The sequence below is a fragment of the Anticarsia gemmatalis genome, chromosome 19 (assembly GCF_050436995.1).
Source record: "Anticarsia gemmatalis isolate Benzon Research Colony breed Stoneville strain chromosome 19, ilAntGemm2 primary, whole genome shotgun sequence".
NCBI lineage: Eukaryota > Metazoa > Arthropoda > Insecta > Lepidoptera > Erebidae > Anticarsia > Anticarsia gemmatalis.
In genome coordinates, this window is record NC_134763.1 from 8,037,680 (window position 1) to 8,056,555 (window position 18,876).

An 18,876-nucleotide genomic window follows, 5' to 3' on the forward strand; every position below is an offset into this window, starting at 1 on the left:
GGGTATTTTTTGTGATGATGCAAAGGCCTTTTACGCTGCGGGTATCGAGCACGTCTACCTATACCTATATGACTGCCCACTTCAGTTGTCAGTGCAGATATTTATGTGGCTTGAATAAATCCCACGGTATATTCATGTGTTATTACACAAGTAAAGCGCCAAAATAATATTGTATATGTAAGACTAGGTTCCGTGGCATAATATTTATTAAGTTTGTAACGTACAATTCGACAAAATAACGTTATTGTGTACTTAAACGGAACGTAGGTACGTCACTTGTAATCGTTATTTACTTTAAATAATAGCGATAAGGGAAAAACAACTCAACACATATATTTTACACATAATGCAAACGTAGTTAATAATGAACCAATCTAACGGGAACACAATATTCGATAAAACACGTTAAAATCGCCAAAAGGCTTATGTGAATACTAAAAAGGTTGGTTAGGCCTAAAAACGTGGATTTCGGCCATCATTCCGCAAGCCCCCCGTGGGGGGGTTGAGGGTGGCAACCTGCACTATCCCCCGGCGGCACTTGACGACCGCGCCTCTAGAATATTAATGTTCGTACTTAATTGGATATTTTTGACTTATCGGGATTTTTCGGGAACCTTTTGAAACACTACATTAAAGGATCAATGCTCCAAGCGTTTTAAAGGCGTGTAATATGAATCATGTGCTTTTTTGACATAATCATAATCATAATTTTAAAATACTGTTATTTTGTTAGTCGGGACTGATAATAGTTAAGAAGCATAACCTAGAAGTTATTTTCGTAACATTTTTTCAGTTAGATATTTCCCTACGTAATAAATAAAATTTCGGACAATAGTCACGTATGGATAGTGTTATCAAATACATAGACAGTTTATATATTCTTTTATTTTTAAAAGATTTCCTTGATCTTCAGACCAAAATTATAAACAACATTAGTATAAAATTAAGAAAAATATGAATAATTGTACTTTGCAAATAATATTTCAGCCTTTATGTTTAAAGCTCCCTTTAAATTAAATTCAAGATTAATAAAGCGGTGTAATATTTAATTTTGACTCATTCGTAAATCACACCTGGAACGCGAGTCGGAAGGTTTAGAATGCGTGCGAGTTGGTCGTCATGTATTTATAAACTACAAAAATAATTAACGAACAGATTTTTATTTTTGACTCCTTACGACCAAATAAAGTGCAAATTATGTCATATTTACTTCATAAAAAATATTTCAGAGTTCAATTCCCGGTGGTACGAATCTATCAAAATTCTTATACTCAGTAAATAGGCGTAATAATGTCCAATTCCCGGTAAGTAGTAAGAATCTATCAAAATTCTTATACTCAGTAAAACTGGCGTCATATTTCCGATATTAAAGTTAGTTTATTTATTTTTCCCTATTTCTTCACCCTTTATAGAACGCATATGGATTGAACTGAAAAACTTTTCGCTTTAACTTGTTCTACACACAAATATATTTTTCTATCGAACACCGTCACCATAACATTATAATAGTTTTCGTCCACAGCCCCTAACTATCAACCCCTGCAACAAAGCATAATGAATTTACCCTGATTATTTTACAAAGGCTTAGAAACATCGTCACGGGTACGCACACAGGCACACACGGGTCGTATCTTCGGGGCCGCATCGCACAAATATATCTAAGTGTCGGAGGTTTTCGGTCAGTTCTCCTTATCCTTTCCCCCTCACGGCACTATAAGCCCCCCGTTCAACTCCCACCCCTCATAAACACTGCTAAACACTGGCGCGCAAAATTGTAAAATTTAGTCTTTCATCTCCCTCTAGCACAACGTCAATTTGTTAAGATAACATTGTCTGAATCGAAATATGCCGGCTATTTACGATTGGGGAATTAATTTAAAGGTTAGTAATTATACGGTGGTCCGGTTCCGTTTCCGGTTTATTGGATTTGTTCGATTGTCGCCAGTGCTTTCGCCAGTTTCGGATAGTTCCGACATTTAGTTTGGTTTGGACGATATTTACTTTGTGCGGTATGTTTTAGACAGATTATAGTATTATTTGGTATTGTAATAATTTCGAGATTTAATTAGTAATTGTATAAAAAAAACAGCTGAATAATTTCGATTTCACTAATGTTAGTAACGAGTACGAGTCTCTTCTTAAAATTCAACAAATTATGTATTTATACTCGTCAAGTGGCGTCAAGTAATCCCTCTTTTTTTAAAAAATCCAGCTGTACAGATTTTCTGACCACGTCATTTGCCTTCAAATAACAGTTAATGATTATTATTATCTACTAATATAATAAGTATAATTTTAGGCTTAATTAATACTATACTAATATTAATTTTTTGCTTTCACGCTAATACCACTAAACAGATTTCGATAACATTAAATACAAGGGTAGTTTATACTTTTTAGTCCGGGATATTTATTTACACGGACTGTCACGGACGAAATGCTAATAGAAGATAGGTTAACAACTTAAAAAAAACAAAGGTTAATTTTAAACAGTGGAAGTAGTACAAATTGATCTACTAGATTAGAATCCCGAGCTAAAGATTCTATTAGAATTCTTAATTTCAGCATATTATATATTTTATTATCTGGTCAAAATATATGCCAATTGTACGCGGAGGTCACAAAGACATTCCGGTCCAGGAGAAGGGCTCGGTCCAATTTAATATTCTATTTTATACCAGCGATAAGATTAAAGTATGTAATTTCTTCTGTCCAGAGTGGCGTTTTGTACGCACTACGTATATGTTGTTTAGGGCTGTCGAATAAGAATGAAATTTGATGTAAAATAACAACTGGTCTTTTACGTCAAATACTCGTAACAATTAGTTGGGTTCTTATAAGACACCGGATTTGAATTCTAACTCGATTATTCTGTTAATAAATTCCAGTTAGATTAGAATTTTTTAATCAGAGCTTCCAGTTCTATGAGGCTTTTTGCTCATGGCACCTGTCCCGTGGATATTATTAACAAGCAGATTATTTTATAAAGTATAGCTATCCATATTTCCTCAAAACCGGGAGTGGTTGAGTTATTTAACGCTATAAGTTTAGTTTAAATGACTGATATAGGAATTTACTTGGACATCTACAATTATACTGTCAAGATAATAATATATAGTATAATACAATTCTAACATAATGACGAAAAAAATATAGTTAAAAGATAATGGTCGACTAAAATTTCGAAAATTATAAAGGTCTGCAGATACTTATTAAATTCTATACAACAAACCTGGTATTCTCTCAAGCTTCGTACCCAAATTCTGAATGTCACTTTGTACAGTGATTTACTCAATCTTTTGGCAAGTAATCTAAACATGAAATGAGTTTTAATATACATACAACAAAGTATTATACTCAAATATTATTACAGACAAAATATCTTCAACACAAACACCGCTACATTTAGCGCTATCGCTGAGGAAATTCTACTTTTAGTATATGGAATACTGTCCACTACAAAATGGCAGGCAGCCCTTGACGGCTGTAAGAAGTGCGTCCCCCCTTGCGGGACGGACCGCAGACCGGTGGTTCTATAATAAAACCCACCCACACTCACACTAAGATAAGTCAGTACATTGGACAATTTTCCTACGTACACAATTTGAGTTCAGACTCGTGGCTCGCTTGATGATTCTGATATTACAACTGTAACTGTTTGTTCACTATATTGTATTATTAATTTTGTTTGGCGACTTGTTAATTCTGCCAATTGTATGATTGGAATTTTCATCAAAGTTCATATTATAAGACTAGCTTGTCTTCTTGGAAAGACCGTTATAAGAATCCATTTGACATACTGTAAAAATTAAAGCCGTGTTCATTAATTTCAGGGCAAAAACATACGCAAAAACATGTAACAATAATTGTGTTTACACGCATACATTAATGTAGTACAAGTCACCGTAATAACATTGCTTCGAAATTTCGTATATGGAACATACAGAACATTCTGAGGTACTGTAATATTAAATTTAAGACTAATAAGAATCGATTCTGACTATCGCATTTTGTTATTGAATACAACAACTAACAGCGCCCTTGCTTTATTTAGTTTCGGTAAATATTTGCTACAATAGTTCGATTCTGTGCTACAGCTTCGTTTTTGGCTCAGAGACAACATTTCTGTCGACGTTATAGTCATTGCAAACTTATTCACGCGTAACGAAATGTCGTTAAAGCCAACCCTTATTATTCATTAAGCTAACGAAATTCTCTAAAACACCATAACGATGACGTAACAAAACTAACCCCTTAAAACTTGAGCGACCCCCGAAAATAATCCTTTACCACCCTCGCGATTTTCTTTCATCCCTTCCCCACCGTGCGGGGGTTAAGTCACCCTACTTAAGATCGATGGAAGGGTAGTAGATTAGACTTTGCGATAAGGGTAGAAGGGACCCCTGTCCTCGAATTAGGCCCCACCCTTTGTGAATCTCAGATGGGTTGCTCGAACTCATATCTTGTTTTGACGTGTTTTATAATTAATTTGCTAGTTTCAAACCGTAGTTGAACGAGGGTAGGGGTAAATTAATTTTAACGAAATTCGCGAGCGTTCACTCCGTGTTGTTTCTTATGTGTTAAATTAAAGATAGCCTTGACTTACGTACTGAAAACGGGTTTACCAGCAGTATCTGCATACCTAATATTACTTTTCTAAACTTTTCAATTAACTTTGCTTCTATCGTCAAAATAAAGTATCGTTTATTATCGTACGTAAATATCCTGTACACATTGACAGTTCCATGTTTTTAAAATGTGTGTTACATACTCAACAGTCACGTAATGGTTAAATAGATTTATCTTCAAGATTATCAGGGACTACTTTCGTAACAGTATCAAGTATTATTTAAGGACGTTTTGTAATAAGGATCTTTTGGTCCCTCTCAAAGTTTTTTTAATTCAGATGACAAAATATAGCTGCGCAATAAATGAGTGCTAACGCATAAAGTACAACATTAAAGTTTACGTTCAAGCGCACTTGTATAAACAATTATCGAAGATATTTTTGTAACTACATCAAACTATTTACTAGAACAATGAAATTGTATAACGTGTTAATAAATGCCATCTTTCAACAATGCATGAGTATTCGGAGTATTATTTCCTTAGGTACTTACTTTATACTTTTACAATAAGTACCTGAGGAAATAATTCTTAGGGCAGGAGTTGTCTTTTAAAACCGAAAAGCTGAAAGTGAAAATTAAGGGTTGATTTATTTTTTGGGTGGTAGCTGGAAAGTTAATAAAAAGTGCTTCTGTGTTTGCAAATTTGGTAACCTAAAGCTTTAAATTTTTTAGTCACTTTAACCTTTCCAAACAGTTATTGTTTTTCATTAAATTTGGCACTTTTTTTCGATGTGGTAAAGTCCTCCCATTTAATCTAAAGTGTGACTTAAGATAAAATGGGATATTGCAGTAAACAACTCTCAGGTAAAGTTAAAATATGTACACAAAATGTTTCCTAGTTGGTAATTATTAAATAATTTCGTTACGAACCCACCCCGGGTAGGCAACTAACTGGAGCATATATAGACAAACTAAATAAATTGTACAATTTATACAAGAAAATAACATTGTGTACTTATTGTGTAACGTTATATCAAGGGAACTGGTAAGGCGTTGCTCCTGTCCAAGATACGCGTTACTATTTCTAAGTAACAGTAGCATAGAAAACGGTAAAATATAAAGCAGGCCTTTTATTTGTATATTTGTTATATCTTAAATGCCCGATATTATGCCGATGATTGATAGATTTATTGTAGCATAAAATTTTGATTAGTAAGTAGTCTAAACTTCCCTGCCAGTTTTTTCCACCAGCTCTACTTTCGAACTAGTAACTGTGTCTTTGCTTTTATTTTAAAAGAATGCATGTATTGTGGGTGAGTGTTGGCTATTTTTTTTATTTATTACATAATTCTTAAACGGGTCATCAACGCGATGAGAATTTTAAAGTTAATGATACCTTATTTTCTGCCCAAAGTCTCAATCGAATTGCGATATTTTTTTATCGTTACAAAATTATATTTCCATCATGTTGTTTATAGCTTAGCTTGTTCTATAAAATGTCTTAACACGGTACAGTAAACATGTTAAAATTAACGTTCGCTCATGTAAATAATGTGTTAATAAGTTGTTTGTACAGTCCGTTTGTATGAGAATATTTTCATGGTCTAATTTCTAACTAGTTGCTTGATACATGTTTGAGTCAACGTTGTTATTGTAACCTTTAGTTTAACTTAGTACTGTTTAGCAGTTTTAATTTAAAAAAATACTATTCTACATAATTGTAAAAAGTAATGTTTTGTAACTTTTTAACGAGAGGTAAATCTTCTAATATGTTCCCGACTCTCACAGGCAGCTTTTTATACCCTACTTAAGACTACACTGGCCTACCTTATTCGTTTTGTTAAACCATCTCAAAACGTAGCTATACTAATATAAACTAAAAAAACAAGTTAAATTAATTTAACCCATTAACGGGCTAAATTAATTTAACTTATATTTGGATCAACTGCTGGGCACCGGTCTCCTTCAGTATGATTTTAAAACAGTGTCTATTTAAAAAATAGTAAGTACCTTAGATAATTGAACGGTTTTTAGTCATATTATGTACAAATTCATATTTAATACTAAATGCTAATTGTGGAATTTTCAGTTAAAACCTGTTTTCCAATTTAGTATTGCGTGTACAAACCGCGATAGCTTGAAAAACTTTAAATAACTCATTAAAACGACATAAACACAGCAATACTAAGAACATCAGTAATTCAAACAATTGTTCATATCTAGTAACTATTCAAGCATTGTGAGCCGGAGGACAACGGTAGTTATAGCGTATTTTAATTATGTGTGCCATTCATAGACGTCTCTTTGTAAGGGGAGAGCTGGGGGCTGGACCATTGTCTTAAGGAAAGCTTTTAATGTGTGAATACAGGCACTATCGCGTTCTCTAGTATATAAGGACAATGGACATTGTTTCAAATGCTTGGTTGAGATAGTTAGGTCGGTGTGACGGTGTGGGCGGAGCGATTGTCGACTAGTAGCGTTACCTATTTGCTTGCAGCAACTATTGATAAATACAGTTATAGTTAAACAGCGCATCTTCGAATGATGTTAATGGAAGATTATAATTGATTTAACGGTTTAGCCATGAAAGAGTGACAGTATTTTTCATTATAAATATGATTGGTCCACATTTTTCACAGTAAAAACTAATTGATAGTAATAGATTAGTCTCAGATGTTTTGTATTACCTACCGTTTTTTAAATATTTTAGTCTTTAGTCGTTTTAGTGTGTGTCAATTTCAGGTACTTTAAATGGTCTTTATAATAATATGTTTCATTAGTATATTTTTACAGTTACAAACATTAAATAAAATGTTTCTCCTAAATGGTTCCCGCTAGTCGCGTCGCCCGCATTAAGATCAACACCTAAACGTATGTATTCTTAGATTCATTTACATAATGTTTACGTTGACAGATGGGCATTCATAGCAGTAATTCAATGAAAAGGCATTATACTCTAGCCGCTTTTATATGTCAGTTAAAGGTTCAATGTTTTAGGACTATTCTTATACGTTTGATAAAGCTTTATCATCACCACCATTGGGTCTATATTTCTGTATAATAGATGATTAAGGTAGATCTTTAACATCCACAAATTATTGTTTACACGAACCTTAAATTATTCGTATCAAAATTCCATAATAACAATTTCTAAAAATACTAATCACTCAGGGTTTACTAATGTGCTATTACGCAGGACCTAAATTATGATTGACGAAATGTGGGCGATTATATTTAACGTATATAATTCTAGGAAAAATCCTGGCGTTACAAAAAAACATACATTATATTACTCCCGTAGTTGGCTCCTTTCAGTGGAAGGACCATGTATAAACGTCACCAAATTGTCACAAGTAACCTTTATCACTGGCGGCGTCCGTAGGGAAAGTTTTCCAATTACGAACACCGTAAAGTGACCACCTACCACCCCCGCTTACCTCAACCCTCACCCCCCGCAGCCCGCGCAAGCCCGCCCCGCGACCCCTCGACTCAGTACTGGCTCACAAAGAAGTTTTAATTGCTAGCCTTCTCTGCTTGCTAGCTATCAAGTTGTACCCGCACTATTTGGATTGCCGTATTCATAATGGCCCTCAAAGCGAAATTAATGAGGTTTGATCACTTTTATTGGTTTAATTGAGTTTTCATTAGAAAAGTTTGGCCGTTTGCATATTTGAAAGCTTCTTTTGGTTCGTTTCTGTGAATATTAAGTGGAAATTTTGATAGCAATTTCGTGAAAGTCGAATCGTTTTCAATACTGAGTGGAGTAATCACCATTCTTAATGATTTTTTTATTAGGTAATATGAGCCTCAAATACGTAAAAACGTTTTTAATGCTGGTACATTTTAGGCAACTAATACATACGTGACTACTACTAAAATAATCTGAGTGATGACTCATTATCGTCTTTCAAACCTAAATCAGTCCTATGATGGTACCAATACATTAAAGCGCAAATAAACTATGCACTTATTTCATAACCAAATGAAAACCAGGTACAAATTACGGGAAAGCAAAATGTCTATAAAACCAGGTAGAAGCAGACCCGTAGATATATGAGATGATAATTAAATTAAAGCCGAAGTCCCTCAGTACTTACATACATCCCGGCCGTACTATTATTGTTTGTGCTAACTAAAATTAGTTTGAGTCTGACCCCTTGTTATTGAGTTAAGTCCCTGGGACATCACTCGTTTTCATTTCATGGCTATTCTTCGTTGATTGAAAATAATGAAAAGGATACATCGTAGACGAAGGGTCTGGTTTTGTAAATTTTCTGCCGCCAATGTCTGTTATATGCGACAATTTAGTTTCGCCCATTAAATATAAGTTCGTTTTGTATCAGACAAAAATGTATTTACTCGGGAGAAAACTGTAGCAACAACAATCGCATGGTAAAGCATCGTGAATACATTTATAAAATGTTTCATCTTAAAGAAACGTATATATAAATAACTTAAACTAATCTTTTAGTAGACCATCTGAAATACACAATCGCAAAACAATTGTAAAGTGCAAATATACTTCATATAACAGTGAGCTTCCTCCAAAAAGTATAGGAAGTAACACACATTTTTGTTGATATTCCGTCAGTATTTTTTATATAAAAAAAAAACAAAGTACAAAACACAGCAATAATAAATATTCCGCCACGGCAAATTAACGACATAGGCCGAAACAAAATGCAAAATAACATCCTTCCGAAGAAAATAACGGGGCCATTTTGCATGACCAGGGGGTGCAGGATAGGGGTCGTCTTAATTTCGCAGTATTAGTGAGTCTTGCTGACCCTCTGGACATTAATCGTGAAGGGTCCAGAGGTCACTGACCCACGAATTAAGATGAGACGATAGGGAGAAGGCGATCGTTACAGACAAATTTGGGATTATACTTTTTTGGGTCTATAAAGATTGCTAATTTAAACGGAGAGAATTTTGTTGCAGTATACTTGAGAGTAAAAATTGCTATAGTAATAGTACATTTTTAATTTAACCTATGGCGTTATTAGGTAAATAAAATTCTAAACGTTAAACAAATAAAAAGTATATTTTGAAATAAAGTTCCATTCCTAATAACTAATTAGTCATCAATCAAGCATATGAATATATACACACTACTTTTGCACGACGATTCGGTATAAATTATACATTTATTGCAATAATCCCTACGCAATATTAGTTATTTTATTGCATGCTTCAAAATTTTACCATTAAATTCAAAAATATGTTGGTACGAAAACATTTCGTTCGTGATGTAATGATTCCGAACAATGCCGCCGAATAATAATATACAAATATCTCGAAATTATATAATTAATACCGTGACTGCATATACTTATGGCTTCCACTTTGTACGTCCTCGTTATTAATATGAAATACATTTATCAACAACATTAATATCGGAGTAGAAAATGATATGTTTCCAAGTACTTTTCATAAATAAGGCTTTAACGCTTCATGTGATATCTTCACTATCGGACAGATTGCATTAACTGTTGAAATGACAACAACGGAAATCTTGACAAATAACTAATTTTCTGTCATAACTTGAATGGTAGAAAACCGGTATTTATACCAATTCGATTAGATTGAAAGCTGACTAAAGCATATATTCAAAACATAAAATTAATTGTCTATTTGTTGTTGTTTATAAGGATTGATGTCACCTAAGTATACAGTCGAAGTGTCATAATTTAATAGCATCTATATTCCAATATTAATAATAATTTGTGGCGAAAGCACATCTTTGTTGGTATACTAAATTGATTTCATGAACAGTACATACATATAAAAAGAGCCCTGAGGTAGAATTGGGCTATAAATAATGATTTAACAATACTTTCTTAAACGCATACGATGCTATAATATGCAAAAAGATATCTCATAATAAGTTATCCAACACATATCAAGGTAACAAGCACATAGCAAGTATATAAAGGTGTACATAACGCTTGGACAAGATAAATAATGCGCAGCTATCGTCCAGCCATCCAACTTTATAAATTACTTTCTCAGATAGCGCGGCACGTTCTACAGTGGTCGCAGGTACTGTATAAATTATCTAATGTACGGTTTTACTTGCTTGGAATATAGTCTGATACCATTTTATAATGAATTTTGAGTAGAGGTAGATAAAGGTATGCAAAATTTTAACGTTTGTAGTGTAACAATCTGTAGTTTTTGGGCGATAGTATAACAAACATCGTAACTAATCGTAAAATTTAACATAAGCTTAAACTAAACTTATGCTTTTAAGTTAACGAATGTACAAAAACTATCAAACTATCTGTTCAAATTAATAGTCGATATCTGTACTCCAATTATACAAATAGCTGTTTTATGTGTATTGACTGTGCAAATACATGAAGTACATATTACATATGTTATACTGGACCTCATAATTTAATTCAGATACGTCGAAAGTTCCGGCAATTATATAGATATATAATAGAAAAAGTTAAGTAAACGACTTAACTTTTTCTATTGTCGTCATCTTGAACCCAACAATACTTTTTTTTTACTATTATTATAAATTGCAATATTATCTAATACATAACAGATGATAGTTAGAAGTAAGCAGCCATTGTGGACGGCGGCACGCGCGGGGCGGTCCACAAAGGCAGCTCGCGCAACTATCGTGGCAAACTTCTGCGCCCGCCCCCGCGCGCCGCACACGCCCCGGTGTGGCTCGGCCCTTATGTCGCCACTTCACCACGGTGCCTATTTTAAACACTAAATTGCATATTAGAATAATGAAAATGAAATAATCATAAAAGCAATTTCTCTAACTCGCTCAAGGTCTGAAATGTGAGCTCCAGAAAATGGAAAAAAAATTAAAAGAAAAACATAACTGCAATAATAACACTAAAATATTTAAGCCCTCTCATTAAAAAAGATATAGTTATTAAAGTATGACTTCATGTAATATTTTGGTATACAGGCAAAAAGTAATGTTATGGTATAAAATCAACGTAGTTTTAAATCAAAATTTATTATATACGCGTGCAAATGTCGCGAAATGGACGTCATAATGTCAGACGGAAAAACGTGCGAAAGTTCTAGCCAAGTGTGAGTCGAATTTTAATATAATTTTAGTAAAAAGAACCAGGACATAAAGATACCGCACCTGATTGCATATGACTGTAGAGTGTAGGTACAGTAGTATATAATAATTGAAAAACGAGAAACTCAATAGCAGACTACATTTTCTTGGATATTTCGAGCTTCAAACACATAACTACGTTTCCACTCCTGCGCAGGTTTCCTTGCAGGTGGTACTCTCAATCTTCGTCGAATTCATAACCCGTACTTTTTATATCCATTCTCCCTCAAATAATAAAAAACAAATGGTAGTCGAGCAGCATTTTATGGCGCACAAGCTCGCACAACTCAACACTTGTTTTCTTACTCCATCACACTTTTCCAACTCATTTGCATGGAAAAGCAGATAGCGGCGATGGTGCGATAGCGTACCTTTGTGGGCTCTATATAGTCTAGAAAGTTGTCTAGCAGTTCCGTTAGTGCGCTGCCAGTTGCCAACTTCACAGAAGTTAGCGTAATGTTGTGGCAAAAAGCGTTCACAGCAGGTTTAACAATTACCTAAGCAGCCTAGCAAAGTTTCGCACAACGGTTTCGTTGGTGCTTTTGCGCGTTTAACTTATGTATTCACGTTATGTAAAATGTTTGATCAAAATTGTTGGATTTTGTTCAACTAAATTGGCCAATTTGGCTTTTGATAATGTTCGTAGTTGTTTCTAGGAATATTAAGTGTATGTCGACAACCATTTCAGAATGTAGCGAATCGTGAAAATTTCAACATTCTCGGTGGATAGTGATGGCGCGGTGTACTACGTTAATGATCAATGATACGATTTGCGTATCAGCTTTCCAATGAAAATGATTTGCCAGCTTTAGATATTTTTGAACGAGACAAATTAGCAATCATGACATCAGTTTACGACACACTTTTGACTTTCTTAAATGGATATATACCTACATAATTAGGTATCTTATATTACTGTACAAACGATTTGCACATAATTTATTCAATTTATTAACACCTAACATAACTATTGCTTTATCTACTGTTTCTTTCACACTGACTATTGTATCTCAAAAATATTCTAAAAAAATGTACAAATATATCAGCGTAGTGAGTCCTCGCGGACAGGTCCAACAGCAGTAACAAATGTCTAACGGCACATCTGCCAACATTACGTAAGGACCATTAAAACTGTCGGAATACAGCGTGTTTTCAATTACAGGAGGCTCGCGAGATATTTGACTCGTGTAGGGCTGACAATGTACACACAATACATTTTTATAGTTCGTTGATTAAGTTGAAACTGTACAGTTTTGATAGTTAAAAAAGGTAACTTTTTGTTTACTGTGATTAAGAAATATTGCTCCTATAAGTATAACAATGTCTATGACTATATCTCCTCTTGTGCAATGGCTAAAAAGAACCCAACTACTATTACCACCTACTAGCCAACGCACTGCGCACGGGTTCGAACTTTCATGAATTTATTTTTGAGTATATTCCTAAGATTTGAGTATATTGTAAGTTTCTTCGTAAACTCATGTATTTATTTAGTAAAGCAGCAAACACGGCTCAGTTTGAGAGCAGCTGACAGCGTGTGAATACTCCAAAAATGTTCATCGTTACTAAAGCTAAAGTCTAATTAAAGCAAGGCAATTACTTTCTATCCTAATTTCAGTGGAGTCAAACCGCATCAAAACCCCACGCAGCATTGTTAAGAGTCCTGAACGTAGTGACCCTACGTGTGAATTGGGCGCGGTATCCGCGTGCCTTCTCACTTGGATGGAGCGAGCCACGATATTCGCAACCCCCGACATTCGACGCGCTACGTTTTTGATACCACACGTTTACTATTACATTAAGATGTCTGCTGTATATCCTGTATAATCGTTGTACAATAATAGCAGAGTTCTGAAGGGTAAAGAACATTCAGAGTATAATTTCGTGCTAAACTCGAAAGATGTTAAAAATACATTTACAGGAACATAAATAATTTTCTCTCAGAACATAAACAATCTTTGTTAATCTTGCTTCTTCTGTTAACATTTGAATGACGAGACCATCCTAGACTAGGCGTTAATACGGTATTTCATTAGTGTCCACTGCTCATGGTTTATGGATGACGTAGTAGTCTTTTCTTATGAAGACTTTAAAATATTAGTTTATTGCATCTCCGATACAATGACTACCAGTCACCAGCAGTTTAGTTTTACAAAAGGATCTACGTGTAGCAGCCCTGAGTTAGAGAATGCGTGCCATTCCAATTCCTACCCACCTCTGCTACGCAACACACACATGCAACAAATGTAACAAATATATAGCTTTTTATTCATAATAACACCAAAATATAGGTTTATTTTCATCTAATAAAAGAGTTTTGTAGCTCAACCAATAATTATTGAACAACGAAAGCAGAAAAGCTTCACTTGCAACAACTAAACGCCTAACATTCCTACCGGCCTGTATTTAAAACCTTAAAAAGAACATCGATTCCACATTAAGCCCACAGACTTAAAAAGTAAACGCCAACGATCGTTCAACGTTAAAATCTTCGTAAAACTGAAAGCTTAAAAAAACTTCTATTAAGTATGTGCTAACCTCATTCCTATTTCACCCGAACATCGTCTGACTTGTGGTATTCATTAGCCCCTAATTCGTGTTACTTTGTCCTAATCTTACCACAAAAGACCTTCACTCCAATGAAAAATAAACTCTACGAATACAAACATAAGGTTTAGTTTCTTTCTCAACTGTATAATAATTTTAAGTCGATTTGACATGCCCGGACTAAGTATTACCCCGCATTGTTTCGCATTCAGTTATAAAAGGGAATTTGTTAATTTCCAAAATGTCCGAATAGTGGGTAAGTTTTCATTCCTTCAGGGAATTCTCTTTTAGAGATATTGTGAAGATTTAATTATTTATAGGAATATGGCTTTGTCAGTTGTTTGATGCAGTGGATGCAGTTAATTAGGTATTCTACATTTTAGTTGTTCTTCAAAGGTTACCTTTCAGCAAATCCTCCAATGATGATATTTTTGTATGACACCTACATGTACTCAGGCCGATGAAACTAATTTTAAACTATACCAACTCTATCTAATAACTAAACTAGCAGCTTCTCTGTACAGAAATTTTTAAAAGTAAATGTGTTTAGTCCGAATTTATTATTTACAGAGAAAGATCTGAAGTTACTCTGTTTGCCTGTTTTACAATCAATTCCGAATATCTGCTCAAACGGCATTAGAAGAAAACGAAAGTAGAATAATCTTTTAACTTCTAAAAGATAGTTACTAATACGTTTATTCAAAGCGTAAATATCACAAACACGAATAATTATAGCCGCTAAAAATAGGAAATAACAAAAATAACAAAGCTAAATTTTAAACCATCATTTGAAAACTAAAGCGAGATAAAATAACATTTATTTGAAGTTGGTAATAAAACTGAATAGCGATTGTGCATGGACGCGTAAATTGGCTACACCCTTGGGGTTCATAAAACATTATGTAAATCAATAGGTCTAACTACAACTAGCGACCTCGCAAGAACTGAATTACGAAATTTAAACGCACACACATACACAAAAAGTTATAATTACATGAATATTTTTAGGTGTGTGTATATTTTAAGGCGAGGATACGATATTTGTTAAATTGTGATTCTATATAGCGTATTTTGTCTTTGTGGAACAATTTATAATCAAACACTCGTTTTTTTATCTTAAATGCTGAACAGAGTTATTGAAGTTACTGAATTTTTAATCTTTAATTCACTATAGCTACAAAACTCTCAATATTCTTGTTATGTTTATTAAGATAAGTAAGGGTGAGTACAGTGAATTTAAATCTCTAATTCTGACGTTTTTTTTTGCCAAATTACTAGGATGTGAAATCAAAGACCGAGTAATAGAACAATCTTCAACTTTAACAATACCACAATTAATTTCGTTTTTAAGGTTGATTGTAAACCAAAAAATAATGTGGTATACCGTGTCTTTTCTAAGTCTTCTTTTAACGTTGCCCTATAGATGGTGTTATTGTAGGAGATACGAAAGAGATTATACAAAACATTATCTATCTCTACAACAGGACAATAATCCCGCAACTATATTCGCCGCAACCCTTTGCTAAACCTTTACAACATACAAACAAACACACAAACACACACACAGACACACACCACTCATAAACGAACGTCTAAAGATAAGAGCAAAGCGGGTCGCGAAAGGATACAGCAATAATGAATCTGGGAGTCACAATTAAACAGGGGAAGTGCGTACGGATGATCTTCGAGTCCAAGGGGTAGGGGGTGAGGGGGTGAAAGGGTGGTTTTGTACAGCGCCTAATGTTGTATGTGAAGATAGGAGAGGAAACCCCGATTAGAATCTTTTACGCGAGGTATAAGTTTGACTAATTTGGATTGAAGGAGGTTTAGGATTATGGTTTGCTGCTGTTTTGTTGCTTTTGTTTGTCTTAATTAGGTTTAGGATATTATTTTTTCGGTTTCAATGTATTGGTGTTAGCGTTATAAAATTAAGACCTAGCTTGAAGCTATCGTTACACATTGTACTGTAGAGTAGAGACACCACTACGTGCTGTCATCATGTCAATAAATGTGTTGTTATAAATGTAATTCGTATATCAAGTGAAAAGGTCAAGGATATTCCAAATAGTCAAAATTGCTGTAATATATAACTCAAATTTAGAAACATAATTTCATTAAATTTTTTGTTGAAAAAATAAATATTAGCATCATTAAATTAATGTTAATAGTTATGCCTTAAAACTGTACAATATATTTGAAATAAAATGTGCACAACAACAAAGAAATGAATATTTAATACATTTTAATTAAATATCTTAAATCACTCAAAATAAATTAGTTTTCAACGTCATTCCAAACATGAACTCTTACTTAAAACACGCATCGCCAAAAACACTTAACATCTGTCACCGATCGATCCAAATTTTCTTTCTTCGCATTTGTCCACGGTATTTTGGGCCCAGCCATCTGCCCTTATATAAGGGTTGGGAGGGTGGCGACCCGCTAGATAAAACCGTGTTATTTCGCCCCTGGCTCGCAATTTCTTGAATAGTCGGGGCCCTGAAGTAGGGGGCCCCCACATTTTACTTGTCTTCTACGACCGAATTAATTTCGCCTTTTACGAGGGACCCGTTGATTATGTAATTTGTTTATATGTAAACATATCCACTATATACATGTGGAGTTCTTTGTTTTCATTTTAAAGGTTGATAGGAGACAATATGACTTGGACGTTTTGATGATTGTCCGCTTGTATTTGTTTGTATTATTGTACATTAATCCTTATTACTAGTGATAATATTACCTAGATTACGAAGCACAATATAAATCATATAATACAGAAATCGATTACAGCGTTTTTTAAACTTTAAATACCGATATAAAATTTCTAGCACATTCTTTTGCTTTATATTTCTTAAAATATTGCTCTTTCGATGATTTATCAACAATATTATTGTAATATTTCATCATAACGACAATAGAAATTGGCATTACAATAAATGCAAATTTGAATCCAAAAAATAAATTTTACTTACATCAAACTCAATTGATATTATTTTGGACATCCGATACAAATAATTTAAAGTCACCTCGACTTAAATCGCGCATCCGTATCTTATGCATAATGAGCTAGTTCCCTTATAAATCAAAGCTATAGATATTTTTGTGATGTACAAACGTAAGCAGAGATGGTGTTGCCAGTTCATTGGAGTCAGAGGCCCAGTGAACCGGAGACCGCGATCAAAAGATGAACGTTTTGCGCCTGTAGTGTTAGCTGCGACTAAGTGATCAGTGGGATTGATACTCGGTTGTACCTGTATATGTTCAGTGCATCTGTTAGATACATGTGTACCTATGTACCTATCTATACTGATATTATAAAATTGGTCAGTTTGTTGTTTGTTTGAACGCGCTAATCACAGGAACTACTGGTTTGATTTGAAAAGTTCTTTCAGCCAATGTATCGAGGAAGGCTATAGGCTATATATCACCACGCTACGGCCATTAGGAGCTGAGTAGCAACGAAAATTGTTACAAAAACAGGGAAAATTCTCTCTTATGTGACGAAAGCGAAGTCGCGCGGGTCAGCTAGTGCTAATATAAAATTGAAGAGTTTATTGTTTGTTTGAACGCGTTAATCTCAGGAACTACTGGACCGATTTGAAAAATTATTTCAGTGTTAGATAGCCCAATTATCGAGGAAGGCTATAGGCTATATAATATTATGTTACGACCATAAGGAGCGGAGTAGCAATGAAAAATTTACAATTAAGGGAAGTATCATGACCTATTCTCTCTTATACAGCAAGCGAAGTTGTGCGGGTCAGCTAGTATTATCATATGGGGTGGATTGCAACAAATAAATCCTACTTGATATTATAAATCCGAAAGCTTGTAAGTATGGATGGTATGTTTTTTACTCTTTCATGAAATGACTACTGGACGGACTTTTTATGAAAATCGGTACACTGCCACTGGTACTTTATAACCTAGATGAACACATAGGATACTCCTAACCCGGGAAATCTTTTCACGCGGACGAAGTCGCGGGCAGAATCTGGTAAATAATAAATATCATTGACTGATTACACACGGTCATCTTCAAATTAAAAGCTTGTATTATAATTACCAGATAACTGATAAACAGGCTATTATGATAAAGTATTTAGTAGTGTTATTAATTGGGAAATATTGACATTTAAAAAGAGCAAGCCGTGAGTTTCTTGCCGTTTCTTCTCACGAGCAACAGCTTTTCCGAAACGGTGGTAGATAAAAAATATTTTGACGACTTCAAATACTTGTTAAAGTTCATGAAATAAAGAAAATTTGACTTTGACTTTGAGTGATATTAATGTAGGATTTGTTTAAAATAACTACAGCTATCACGATCTTTAGTGAGAGCTTTTTAAATAAATCATGTGCGTGTTCTGTTTTAGTTGATCTTACTCTTACTGCAAGCGACTTTTTTTCGTTGTATTATTTTAATAATCGTGAACCCAAGACCTCGACTACGTTGTGGCACATTATAAAGCCGAAATTTTTTACTGCAAATTAGTTATAACTACCAATTTAACAGCGTATTTGGTAAAAACACAGTAAACACGATACACTGCCTAAAATTTGTTATCTAAAAGTAAATAATGAAATGAAAATATTTAACGGAATCGTTACAAACATACAAAATATTAGCGGTGAACAAATACGATGAAAATGTTGAATTTT

The 18,876-nt window shown here is 34.0% G+C and overlaps 1 long non-coding RNA gene across 1 annotated transcript in view; it reads left to right on the top strand.

Annotated features, from left to right (window-relative positions):
* The window catches only part of LOC142981096 (uncharacterized), a 115,122-nt gene that overhangs the window by 85,653 nt on the left and 10,593 nt on the right, over nucleotides 1-18,876 (top strand). The window lies entirely within an intron of this gene.